Source organism: Notamacropus eugenii, chromosome 7 (genome assembly GCF_028372415.1).
Source record: "Notamacropus eugenii isolate mMacEug1 chromosome 7, mMacEug1.pri_v2, whole genome shotgun sequence".
Classification (NCBI taxonomy): Eukaryota; Metazoa; Chordata; class Mammalia; order Diprotodontia; family Macropodidae; genus Notamacropus; species Notamacropus eugenii.
In genome coordinates, this window is record NC_092878.1 from 11,905,659 (window position 1) to 11,919,419 (window position 13,761).

General features: G+C 37.6%; 1 pseudogene; it reads left to right on the forward strand.

Annotated features, from left to right (window-relative positions):
* Positions 1-420: 420 nt before the first annotated feature.
* Positions 421-7,879, forward strand: LOC140514018 (transcription initiation factor TFIID subunit 12-like; annotated as a pseudogene).
* The last annotated feature ends 5,882 nt before the right edge of the window (positions 7,880-13,761 follow it).

A 13,761-nucleotide genomic window follows, 5' to 3' on the forward strand; every position in this document is an offset into this window, starting at 1 on the left:
GAAGTTTCATCCTTGTTGTGTTTGGCCTGAAAACCTCTGTTGCTTTCCTCTGAAGTATGTCTCAGGAGGACTTGAAGCTCTTGGTTGGGATACCAGACGTACCAGTAGAGATAAACAGCCCCAGAATAGGAATACGTGCATTTCAGCTCCACTGGGGACCTTTCAGAGACAGAGACCTGCTCTTCAGGCTGAGTCACTGACTGTGCTTTGGTTGTTCCTATTAAAAATAAAAATATAAAAGGAATTCATTACAAGCAGAAGGAAACATAGCTCAAAGGAGATTCGAAATGGAATAGTGGAAATAAGTAGAACAAAATGCTGCTCACTAGGTATGAACAGCAGTATCACAAGGGTGAGAATGGACACAGAGGTCATGGCTCAGTAGGAAGAAGCTGGTGTTCCTCTCTTGTTGGGGGTTAGATGGGTCAGTGGGACCAAAGAGACTGGTCACTTCAAGGAGGAGAAAGTCCTTCCTGGGAGCTTCCAGATGCAGGCTATCCTTCAGTGAGTCTGCTTACTTTCTGGCTGCTGACTCCGTTGGGCTTACACTGTTTCAAGAGTCTTTTCAGTCTCAGTGCCTTGAGCAGCTATCTGCACCAGGGCTGAAAGGGAGGGGAGGGCATGTTTTTATGCTTCCTTTTCAGGACAGCCTGGCTCAACTTGTGCAGCATCGCCCTCTAGAGGCCAATCACAGAAACGGAGAGCACGTGTGACTGCCCCAAAGCCTCCCTAGACCTCCAGTCCCACTTGTACTATTTGCAGCATGGCAAGGTCATGATGACTCTACTACGTACCACGAGCTCCTCTGTAATGCAGGTCTCTGGTAAGCCAGCATCGTCACTGAAAGGTACTGAAAACATTCTTGGGGGATTGTAAGGAATACAGATGTTTTCTTGTCTTAAAAGACCTATGTCTTTTATGACCCATTAAAGATCAATTTCTGTAAACTTGAAAGAACTGAAACCACTGAATGAGCATCTGAGCCTTTTTTGATGGCTACCCGAGTCCAAGAAATAAAAGTCTCTAATATTTGTTTATTCTGCTCCAAATTCCTAAGAAGCCATTTCTTACCACTCCCTAACTATCCTAGATATAAAACAGGATCCTCCTAATACATAAGATATTTAGTACTTTGCTTCTCTGAGACATTTAAGAATGACACTTACTAAGGGGTGAGCTGATATTTCTTCACATTGCAAGAAGTCATTAAGGACATGCTTTGTGGGTGGTACAATGAAAAATGTGTTGGATTTAGAATCAGATAAACTGGGCTCAAATCTAAGCTCTCATACTTCCAATGTGACTTTGGGCAAGTGATTTAATCACTCTTAGCTTCATTTTCCTCATCTATAAAATGAAAGGACTGGAATTAGGTGATCTCTGTATTACCTTCCAGGTCTAAATATATGATTGTAAGCCCTACTTCCAATCTATGGCAGGATCTTTTTCCTTTGACCCTTTCTATAGGAATATGGCTAAAAACTGTCTTCCTCACTAGGTAATTCTTACTCTATCTTATTTTCTAAGAGGTCCCTGAAATTCTTTTCTATTTAAGAAATATTTCTTAAGATTCTAAAATTCAGAGAACTATCCTGACTAGGGAAAATGCAAAGTTTAGATAGTAAGTCTACAAGAAGGATAAGACATATACATATGTCAGATGCACAATCATCCACAATAAGTGCATTTGTTGTTCAGTCACATCCAACTCTTCATGACTTTATTTGGGGTTCCCTTGGCAAAGATACCAGGGTGGTTTGCCAATTCTTTCTTTAGCTTATTTTACAGATGAGGAAACTGAGGCAGATAGGATTAAGTGAGTTGCCCAGAGTTACACAGCTAGTAAATGTCTGAGACTGGATTTGAATTCAGGAAGATGAGTGCGCCTGACTCTAGGCCTACCATTTTATCCACTGAGCCACCTAACTACCCCAATAAGAGCATTAGAGATGGGCAAAAACAAAATGTTATGTGAGATGCAAGGGGGAAAGTCACAAAATAAGTGAAAAAAAATAACAACCACAAAGCATCAAAACTGATTGTTGTAAATTTATAAAGAATATGATTGGCCCTGAGAAAACACATTTTTTAAAGAAAGTATTTATTTTTTAGTTTCTTCAAAAAATGTTAATAGCAACTGAAAATCCCTCACAGATATTTAAAGGTTAGGGCCTTCTTTTGAAATGGTGTAATGGAGATAACCAAACTTAACTCTTGTCTAGATAAAACGATTGCTTCCCTAACCCCTGAGGTGATTGTCATGACCCACCTGGAAACAATGCCTTCCCTAGAAATTCAAGGTTAAGATACTGATCGTGGCAGTTGGATCTGTTTGTTGATCTGTGATGATGACAACTGCATATGGCCAGACAGTTGGAAGTCTGATCTGTTGATCTTTACTTCTCTGTTTGTGTTCTCTCTGAAGTACAGGGTTCTGACTTTTTCCCCTGAACTAATTGAATGATATATGTGCTTGATTAAAGTGGATTGTTGACTCCTCAAAAAAAAAGATATTGATCGTGGGAAGAAACTTTTAAGGAGTAGTCAGAATGAGTGGTGACCCTTCTGATATGTCAACTCAAAATTGTATTTTAACATATTATGATCTTTTCCTTTTTCAAGACTCCTATAAATGTTACCTCAAATTATGTTGAGGCAGAGTTATATTGGAGGACATGAGGATCTGTGTCACTTTGAACATCTTTTTCTCTGAGCTAGAAATAAATTAACATAGAGCTAGAGTAATGATAACAAATTTATATAGCTATACATTAATGATAGATCAAATAAAATTGTATTTTGTAGACAAGTCTAAATTGCAGAGTACATTATTAATATTAATCATTTTCTTTTTCAGCTCAAAGAAAACATAAGAGAAGATGTCTTTCCTTGATCCTACACAGAGGTCTGAGCCTCTGGGTGTGGAATATTGCACATAGTATCAGATTTTTTTCAATGTATTGGTTGGTTTTACTAATTTTTTTTTTAAATTGATATAAGGGATAGCTTTCTGTAGAGAATGGGGGTAGGGATAGAACAGAAATTATAGGAAACAAAATAAAAAAGATAATAAAAAAGATATTATGTTCTAGATATAGAGTAGCTGAAGCTGAATTCACAGAACAGAAAGACAGAAATACCATTCAATTTTTTAAAAAGTATAAAATAATAACAGATAACATAAAAACTTAGGACTCCCACTTTCTGTCCCTAAACTCCAACTAACTTTTTGTTGGGCCAAGTGAGCATAAGCATATACATAAGCTAATGCTTCAGGATCTAGCTAGTAGGGTCCTTGATGAATAGTAGTGATTCAGACACTTATTATTCTTAGCCACAAGAAGAAAAGAGTGATAAACTGAAGAGTATGTAATATAAAGGCAACATATACTGCAGTGTGGATTGTGTGTTCATCCTTCATTGCCAAAGAAGATCATGACATCAGAGAAATGATGACATGACTTGTACTTGATTTTGTTCTGAGTGAGGGAGGGCTGTGAAGGTCACCAGCCTCCATGTGGAATGAAGCCCTAAACCAGCAAGAGAGAAAAAGTTATTAGTACTCAACAAAAGGAGATTGGAAAGTTATATGGGGTCAGGAGTCCCTGCCACCAAGAGTTTAGTCTGGGAAGAAACCCAGGCCAAGTCCCGAAAGGTCCCCAACATGAGGTGACTGAAGATTTCTGGGGTCAGGGGTCTATAAAATAGGGAAGAAGGAGGGATTAAACATACAAGTGAATAATACAAGAAAAAGGCTGAAAGATCCAAAGCCAAGAGAAAAAGTCAGAGTAAAATCTTGTCTTACAAGTAGATAAGTCAAACAGAGAGGTTCATAAAGACAGGGAAAAAAGAAAGAAGTAAAAACTTTAAAAAAAACTTTAAAGAGAAATCAGAAAACCATGACAAGAAATACACTTTGAAGGAAAATGAAAATGTGCCAAAGCTGCAAGTTGAAAAAGAGATCTGTAGACTTCCCAGAGCTCATGGAACAACTATAAGGATCTGCAGAATCATTCAAAAGAGAAATAAAACTTTCAAAAGGAGAAATTTAGAATGTTATTATACCAGAAATCAGAGCTTTCAATTTCATTTTTCTAAAAGTAGAGCATAGAAACCATAAAACAGAATGAATATTCCTTCCAATGTATTAGAGGGTCTAAGAAAGAGGATAACAGATTGAAACATAAAAATATGTATGTGTGTGAAAAAATGGGAGAAGAAAAGGCAACAATCTGAAAATGGTACATTAGTTCTATAGATGCCAAAAGTAACTAACCTTGAAGATCAAATGATATATATATATATATACATATAGAATAATTGGTATGCTAAAATAACATGACATAAAAAACTTGAATGATATAGGATATAACATAAGAAAAGAGCCTACAAGTTGATAATATAATCAACATAGCACTCATGGACCAAATCTACAGATCATTATTTGAATATAATCTCACCCTTAAACTGCAAGACAGGTATTTCACAATTTCACAGTTTCATAATTTGAGTAACAAACAATAAATTTTGCAAATAAACAAGAAAAAATACTTTTAAATGTGAAAATATATCAATGTGAAAAATCCAGGATTATTTCATAGTTGTGAGAAATCAAAGAGAGAATGTAAAAGTATATTTTTAAAAAAAAGCAAAGAACTCAAATTCTTTCATTTTTACAAGATTTTGAGTTCCAAATTTAATTCCTCCCTTTCTTCCCTCCCTGCTTCCTCCCCAAGATAACAATCTGATATGAGTTATACATGTACAATCATATTAAACCTATTTCTACATTAGTCATGTTGTAAAAGAAGAATCAAAACAAAAGGGAAAAATGAGAAAGAAAAAATGAAAAACAAAAAAAAAATGAAAATAATGTGCTTCAGTCTGCATTCAGATTCTATGGTTCTTTCTCTGAATGTGGTTAGCATTTTACATCATGAGTCTTTTGGAATTGTCTTGGATCATTGTATTGCTGAGAAGAGCTAAGTCTCTCATGGTTGATCATCACACAAGGTTGCTGTTACTATGTACAATGTCCTCCTGGTTCTGCTCACTTCACTCAGCATCAGTTCATGTAAATCTTTCCAAGTTTTTTTGAAGTCCATCTACTCATCACTTCTTAAAGAACAATAGTATTCCATTATATTCATATATCACAACTTGTTCAGAAACTCCCCAGTTGACGGGCATCCCCTCAATTTCCAATTCTTTGCCATCATAAAAAGATCTGATGCAGCATTCTTGCAAAAAAGAAAAAAGAAACAGAAGTGAGACTAATAATGAACTAGAGAAAAATCCAAACAACAAAAACAAGAGAAAGAGAAAACCTATCATAAAAAATGATCAACGAAATTAATTCTCTCATATTTACATGCCTTTTAATTAAGTAAAATTAACTATGGGGAAAAGGAAAGAACAAAGTAAGATCATCAAAGGACAAAAGACACCTTGGAGTTACAGATGTAAACAGAACTTAAAGAATCAAGAAAAGAGGAAGAAAAGTTTAATTATGACTACATAGACTAAATCTCCTGACCCTGTATAGCTAAATAAATATCTTTTGTGGGAGAATGTGTGACATGTAGAGGAGGAAGGTAAGAGACAGAGGGAAGCAAGAATGATGCAAAAATTTTAGTAGAGGTTAAAAAGAGAAAAGTAAATTAATGAAACAGACTAGATGGAAATGAATCTGAAAAAACTAATAAAATAACCCAGTGGTGAGGAATTTAACAGAATGTAGATTCCGTTCTTGTGAGGCTGCTTCAGGAACACTGGGCCAGACTTCAGACTGGGCTGTTAATGATTGCTATTGCTTCTCTTTTAAAAGCAAGACTATAGATGACAAACTGGTATAGACTTGTGTGCTGAAGACAAGGTATTTGTCTACAGATTTTAACTGGGTCATTAGAGCAATGGAATTAGAATGAAAAGTCTCTCCCTCATCCAAAAGTTCTAGGACATAGGTGGGGAACCTTTGACCTCACAGTCACATATGGCCTCAAGGCTATGGTTCCCATAATCCTGTTGTAGGATGAGCACTGCAAGCAAGGCTGAAAGATAAGATAGTTAAGGGTCCTTTCATCAAAAGTGGAGGAGGACCCCGTTAGCTGGAAGGGAATCTTTAAAGTAGGTGCATTTACTGTTATTCTATGACTTTAAATTCACTTTGCTTCTCCCAATATCTGGAGAGAGTCTCCAGGCTATCCCACAGTGAATTGTCAACAAACAGACCTAAACTGAATAGTGCTGATCATGGACAAAAGAGACATGTTCCATTTATGCAATGCATGATGCAATGAAAAAAGCACTAAATTTTAAGTGAAAGGATCTCAATTCAAATCCCTGTTCTTCCATTTACTATCTACTTGGGCAAGTCACTGAATCTCTCTAGACCCATAATTTATTCATCTTTAAAAGGAAGGAGTTGGTCCAGATGCTTTTTTAATGTCCTTTCAGGCTCTTAATTTATGATCTTCTTAATGTATCCTATTATAGACTAGACTCTTCAACTTCTATTCCTCTAGGCCTCAATTAACAAGCTTTATCATGGATTTCTCTCAGAAGCAGAATTTGTTATTCCTTTGCCCTAAGTCAAAACCAGATAGAATTTCTCTCTGACAGCCTTTCAATATTTCCTTAGAAAGCTCTCTGGGCTCCAGTTTCCTAATCTACAGTGTGAGAATTAGATGATCTCTGTTGTCCCTCATAGCTTAAAATTCTATGATTCCTATAGTTTATATTCTCTCTCTTTGAGGGGAGGAACTGTTTCATTTGTGTCTTCATATGCTCTTGGAGAGGCCATGTGGTTGGTGTAATATAGATAGAAAGTCAGACAAGAAGCCAGAATGATGTGAGATCTAACCCTGTACATGATATGTACTGATTTTGTGATCCTGGGCAAATCCCTTAATATCTCAGTACTCTAGGCCAGCGGTTCTCAATATATGGACTCCTGCTAGAGGTTTCTGAGGGCCTTTCAGGAGGTCTGAAAGATTCAAACTATTTTTGAAATAATACAAATGTTTTCATTTCTAATATGGTAACTATTAATAGATGTAACCCACCTAAACAAAAACCTTTACAGATGGGGATCCTCAATAATTTCTAAGAGTATAAAGATATTAGAGTATAAAGACAGAACAAGCAGTTGGAAGTGCAATGTGCCAGCTGTAAGCCCCAGGACCATGGACAGCTAGGACTTGGCTGTAGTTGATTGGCCTCGTGCCCCATAATGCCCCCCCAAAAAACAGGACCTTGACTAGCTCCATGAACTGAAAACCAAAGCCTGGCAGATTATGAACCAGTTTGTCCCTCAGCCCTGACCAACCTCTCCAACTTTTCATCCATAAAACCAGAACCTTCTAGCACCCCCCTCAGGGGTCCATGGTCACCAGTACTATAGTACGAAAGATGCCAAGCTCCCCCAGGGGTAGGGAGGTATCTTAATCCAGAAAGCAATCAGATTGTTGACCAAGAAAAAATTACAAGACCTCGTAGATCCCAATGAACAGGTGAATGAAGATGTGGAAGAGATGCTACTACAGATTGCTGATGACTTCATCAAGAGTGTAGTGACGGCAGCCAACTGGACCCCGTCAAAAAATCTGAACACTTTAGAAGTCAAAGATGTCCGGCTGCATTTAGAAGAAGCCCAACGCCCAGAGACTGGCCTGGAACAGACAATTCATTACTATCCCCTGTGGTTACATTAACATACTGAACTTTAGTCATCTCACCAGTCACACAAGTCCCAGAGCACGAATGGAACATGTGGATCCCAGGTCTGGGTTCAGAAGAAATATGGCCCTACCAAAAGGCCTGAACCACCGAGGTTCACAAATAGAGAATGACTTTGACCAGCAAAGCAACCATGAAATAACACACAGAAGGGGCAGGGAGAAGACAGCAGTGCATTTGGAGACACCAGAGAGGCCTCCACAATACTGCTTATGGAATTTTTTTATGCTTTAAAGAGAAGCATATATATTTTTATTAACAGTACAGTAATATCTTTAATGACTGAGGATATAAGCATTATATGGTCCTAGTTTGCCTCCCTTTTACTTGTCCTCTCAGAAGGGAGCAATGTATCTCAGTCCAAAAGAGGTTTTCTTTGTGGTTTATCCTAAGTAGTTGTCCAAGGAACAGAGAGCATCCTGGTCTTGTTTGGTGCCACCACAGAGGTTTCTGTTTCCCTTTGTACTTTGTAACTTTGTAACATCAGTGTTTATAAAAATGACCTTGATTTGTTTCTCAAAAGTAAAGATGTTATCTTAAAAAAAGAGAGAGAGAGAGTATAAAGAGAATCTGAGACCAAAATCTTTAGGAGCTATTGCTCTAGGAAATTCTGTAGGACTGTAAGTTGCAAAGAAGATACAGATCTCTATTGGTACATGGAGTTTCCTCACCAGTCCAGTCCTTTCCCTTTGAATTATCAGTTCCTAGCACAATGCTTGGCACTGATTGATCCTATGACTTATCCAAGAACATATAGCTAGGAAGTGAGAGAGAATACAGTATAGAATAAATAGTCTTATGTATAGCATTAGGAAAATCTATGGCTTTGCTGAATCAGAGTAACAGTTAATTTAGTCCAATGTTGTATCTCTGAAAGTGACACTAAGGGATACTTTGAGAGAAAGGAAGGAGATTGATACTTACACATTCTTGACTTCTGAGAGCTCTACTACAAATTATTCCTCTTCCTTCACAACTCATCATGGATCATCTGTGATGTATCTAATAGCTTCTTAATTCATTAAAAAATGAAAATTCTGGTAACATTTTGTGCTTTAGTTTCTCTTGAAGAAGGAATAACATACAAAATTCCCAGTATCTACAGTGGATGCTATGTGGCTGGAGCCCCAACTGCTGAGTTTTTGTATATGTGGCCAGAATCTGGGGAGTATTTGCTGCAGAAAGGTAAGTCTTCAAGCTGGGAGGCTATGTTCAGGGAGAAATGCCTGGAACTTTTATTGAGATAGTTACGAATTTTCCATTCTAATTTTTATCCACAGTTGGACGCAATTGTACTAGAAAATTAGGACCTTTCCCAGGATACTGCTGATACAATATGATATATGTGAAACTCCTCTCTGTATAAATGAAGTTCACAGTTGTATTCTCACCTTTCTGGATCAAGAGGGACAAAAGACTCTCCTCCACAGAGAGTTTACAGGAATCTGGCAAGTTTACAAAATAAAGGGAGTTGACAAGGATCCCAGAAAAGGGGGCAGATATTCCTCTCTACCCCATGATATTTTCCCTCTGGACTGGTGTAAATCATATGCTTTCTGGAACTAATATAAAAGTTTATGAAGCTGAAACAATATTATGTATCCGAAACTTGAAACAAACCCATTACAGATTAGGTGACTTCAATCTTCTTGAATGCATTTCCAAATTACCTTACACAGAAAAACAAATTCTGACTTATCTTAAACATCAAGTCAGGAGAGACATATTTCACTTAAAATGAGACTAGAATGAATTCAATTACCTTTTGGGTATGTCTGGCACACAAAAACTTTTCCCTCTTTGTGAGTCAGGAAAGGGTTAAGTGCTAGTTCTATTCCAAAGGGCAAACCCTGAAACGTTTTCACTGACACAGCTCCCAAGTCCTTCCTCTCTCTAATCGGTGAAATAACCTTCTCCTCGTCCTTCCACATTCAGAGACCGGATTACACACAAATACTCACACCACACAGAGTCACAAATACAGAACAGATACAGACAGGATGATAATGAATTAACAAACCCATACTGAACCAAAAGAATCACGAGACTTTAAAGCCAGAGCTCCTAGGGAAGAGAAGGGTTGGGGGAAAAGGGTGGTGCAGGGGCTCAGTTTTACATATACGTATTTCAAATTTTACAGCATACATTCCTTCAGGGAAAGCTCCTCATTTTGAGAAGAGTGGATTCTGGCAACATCTTTGCACTGGTCATACAAAGATATTCTCCTCCAATCCCAAGAGAAGATGGAAATGAACATTATTTTTGGAAAAAGGAATGGGTGAATGCAATTCAGGATGAAATAAAGAGCCAGAATGATTATCAAAGAAGCCTCAGAAGACTCAAATGTGCAAAAATGGGGCACAAGGAGTTACCCCCAAACTGGGAGTTGTATTCAAGAATATAACCTGGCAGTGGGACTCCAAGGAATGACAATTGCCTCAATTCTTACCCCTCAGTGTAAGCCAAGTTGAATTGTTAAGGGGTGTGCTGTGCCTTGTCTCTGTGCTATAACTTCATAGAACAGTGATGAAAGAACCAAACATCCAAGTTCAGAGTTCTGAACTATAGCCAAGGAAATAGGAAATATATTTAAAGCTCCCATTATGAATCAGGAATGATGAACCTCAAATAATCACTCTTAGGATGTCATCATGTGCTCCCTGGCAGGTGCAGGGTTTGTGCACAGTCTGCAGGTGCCTGAGAATCACTGTGCTCTGCACCGCAGAGGTAGGTGCCTGAGTCTCCAGGCTGGGAGGCTGTGATGTACAGGATGCTGAGACGCTCCATCCTGTTGATTGTGCATCTTAACCTTCCTCTCTCCTTCCCTTCAGAAGTCATGACAAATAAAGAGGTGAGGCCTTTCCCAAGATCCTGCTTGAACCACTGAAGCCCTCGGGAAGCACTGTCTGAGTAACTGCAGTTGAAAACAACGTTGTCCCCCTCCTGGACCTTCAAGGATGGAGGACTCTGCTCCACCGTCTGTTTGCCGCTTACCCCTGTGCAGAAATATAATTCCAGATATGGAAAGTTGGTCAAATACACTATTCCTTCTATTTCTGAGATATGTCAAGTAAATCCCATATGAACCAGACTTTGTCTTCCCCCTCAGCCTTTTGTTTTCTGAGACCTTCTATTCCTGTTCGTTGTTTCCTGAGACCCCTGATTCCCATCTACCCCAACTCACAGTTCAGTTGAAGACACAGGATCATGAATAAGATTCCCACTGACTTCTCCATTCTTTCTCCAGTTAAGGTCAGTGAGCATTCAGTTCAATGGTCAATAATCTGGACTAAGATACTATAGTCAAGGGCAGCTTTCTGAATTCTAAATGTTTCTAGCTCTTCTCTTCCAGGAAATACAAGACATTCTCAAGCATCTAAACAGCCAATCAGAGAAGTTGGTCTATCAGCTTTTGCATTTCATGAAGTCCCATTCACAGATAAATAGTCAGGGCTCTCAGCTGCGAGTATTTCTGGCTAAGGAAATACTGCCCTCTTAGGTCTAAATATTGAACTGCTGTAATTTTGAGGAAACGTTCAACCAGGATGGATTTCCCAAATAACTTTGGGGATGAAGAGATCCTTTCATCACTCTTCTTTCATTCCAAAATCAAATATTTATTAAATATAAACTCTTCTAAGTACTGTACAAGGAAATGATGAAAAATGACATTGTCTCTTCCCTTACCCAGCTCTTTAAGATTTGCAAAACACTTTTCCTGTATTATCTCACTTAATGTCTTGCAACAATGTTAGGAAGTAGGTAATAAAGGTATTATTATCCTTATAGATAATAAAACAAACTAAAAGAATTGACTTGCCCATGATCATCCAGTTAAAAAGTAACAGAGGCAAGAACCGAACCTGGGTCTTCTTGAAGTTTATCTACAAAGTGTTTATCTACAAAGTTGCTCTAGTATGTTGGTTATTTGAATGACAAACATATGTAGTATAAAAATATAACATGAGAGTAGCCATTAAAAATAGGTCAATAGCTATGATCAATTTTAGGAAGGAATGACCACTTTCATCCATGGAGGGGGGGGAAAGTTTAGAAAGAAGACTTAATGGAAAAGTTGGACCCTGAAGTAAGGGATGTCCTGCTCAGAAGATAAATAGAGGGGGATTCCCAAAAGATGGTAAGGTTCTCCAGATGCTCCATTTTGCTGCTAACATTATATTGATTACATCAAGCTCTTAAGAGCCTACTGAGATCAATAAACACTGAAAAGAGTTTGACCTACTTATCCATTAAGGAAAAACTAAGTGAATGAAGAATGACTATTTTTTGGACTATGACATGCAATTGTCTGGGCTGACCATAGAGATGGTCAATCAACGCATGTATCTTGACTAGACATACACTGAGTCCAAAATGAAATGGGAACAAGATAGCAGGATGTGTTGCACTTGGGAAATTATATAGTATATTTAACTATCATGAGCTTCTTAAAACAAAGCTCTATTGTAATATTCTTCCAGTGTTGTTACATGGCTAGAAAATATCCAAAACTTCAAAGAATTAAGTTGTAGGTCAACAGAGGACAATGAAGAGTCACATGGTGAACATGAGTTGTTTGCATCATATTACCAATGAGAATTATTTAAGAAAACCTGCACAAAGGCATAAAGGATATTAAAAGAAAAATGGATGACCAAAAAAACCCCAAAGTGAATCAACCCCATAAGACAATGGCCTATGAACTTTTTTGATCATTCACTCTTATCATTAGAAAGGTTTTACCATGTGCCTCAAATATATATATCTATTTCCTTACATATAAATTATGTGTATGACAATACAACATCCAACAAAGCCTAGGATGTTTTGACTGTTGTTGAGTTTGCAAGAGGACACATGAGTCCTAACTGGTCAAGGAAATAATCATTTTCATCCTGTCACTCCATCATTTTCCCAGATCTCCCCTTCACCATTATTCTTTCCACTATCACATGTTGCTTTTGAATAGATCATGGCAATACTCCTAATTTGTTTCTTGAAGTTAGTACTAGATTTAAGTTTCTCTCACTATCCTCTCCTTTGCAATTAACCTCAAGAATTTCAAGATTTATACTGCAAATACCTCCAGCAAAATGTCTTCTCAATTCTTCAACTTTCTTAAACCCAATAATCTCCTTCACTTCATTACAACCATCAAAACATGGTCACACCTTAAAACTTATATCACATAACTGAGCCATTTCCAAGATCCAGAACTCTGAATCTCTGTAATCACATACATTCTCTTACTTTCAACTGACCCTTCATCTTTATTGTGATCTGTCATCCTCTGTACCCTATTGATCCTCCAAGTCCATTAGATATATTCTCCTCATGCTTATCTCCAGTCTAAGTCTTTATTTCATGGAATGACATTTTAATACCACAGTAGCTACTATGCTAGAATCCCTTGCACCCAGAATTTCCACCATTTCTAATTATACTTTATATTTACCCCAACCCCAAACCAAATCAAACTGACCTCTCCAAATCTGCCATAGGACTACTGAAGGAAGAAAATCATGAAATTGATTTGATTTCACTCACTTGAAATTAATGATAAATGATCTCACCTGAATTCTCACTGAAACACACACACACACACACACACACACACACACGCACACACACCCCAATGCTTCTTCTCAACCTTCCTAGAATCCTCTATGCATTTTTCATATTGGTTCTTTTAAAACAGTTCAGCTCACCTCTTACCAACAATCATATACTACTAACTTAAGCAAATAGCCTAGGCTCCTATTTTCTGAGAATCAGATCTGCTGACATAAACTTCCTAAATCCTTCTCCTTCACTTCCCAAACTTCAAAATCATTATTTTTTTCTCCTCTCCTACTTTCCTCTGGTCAAGAAAAATTCTTCTCCCTTTGCCTAATCTCTCCAAATAAATCTTTGATACCATAGCTCCCATCTCTTCCAGAATTTTGTTCTAGCAATCATTCTCTCTCTGTATCTTTGTCTCTCTGTCTTTTTGTCTGTCTCTTTCCCTTTGTCACTTCTTTGTGT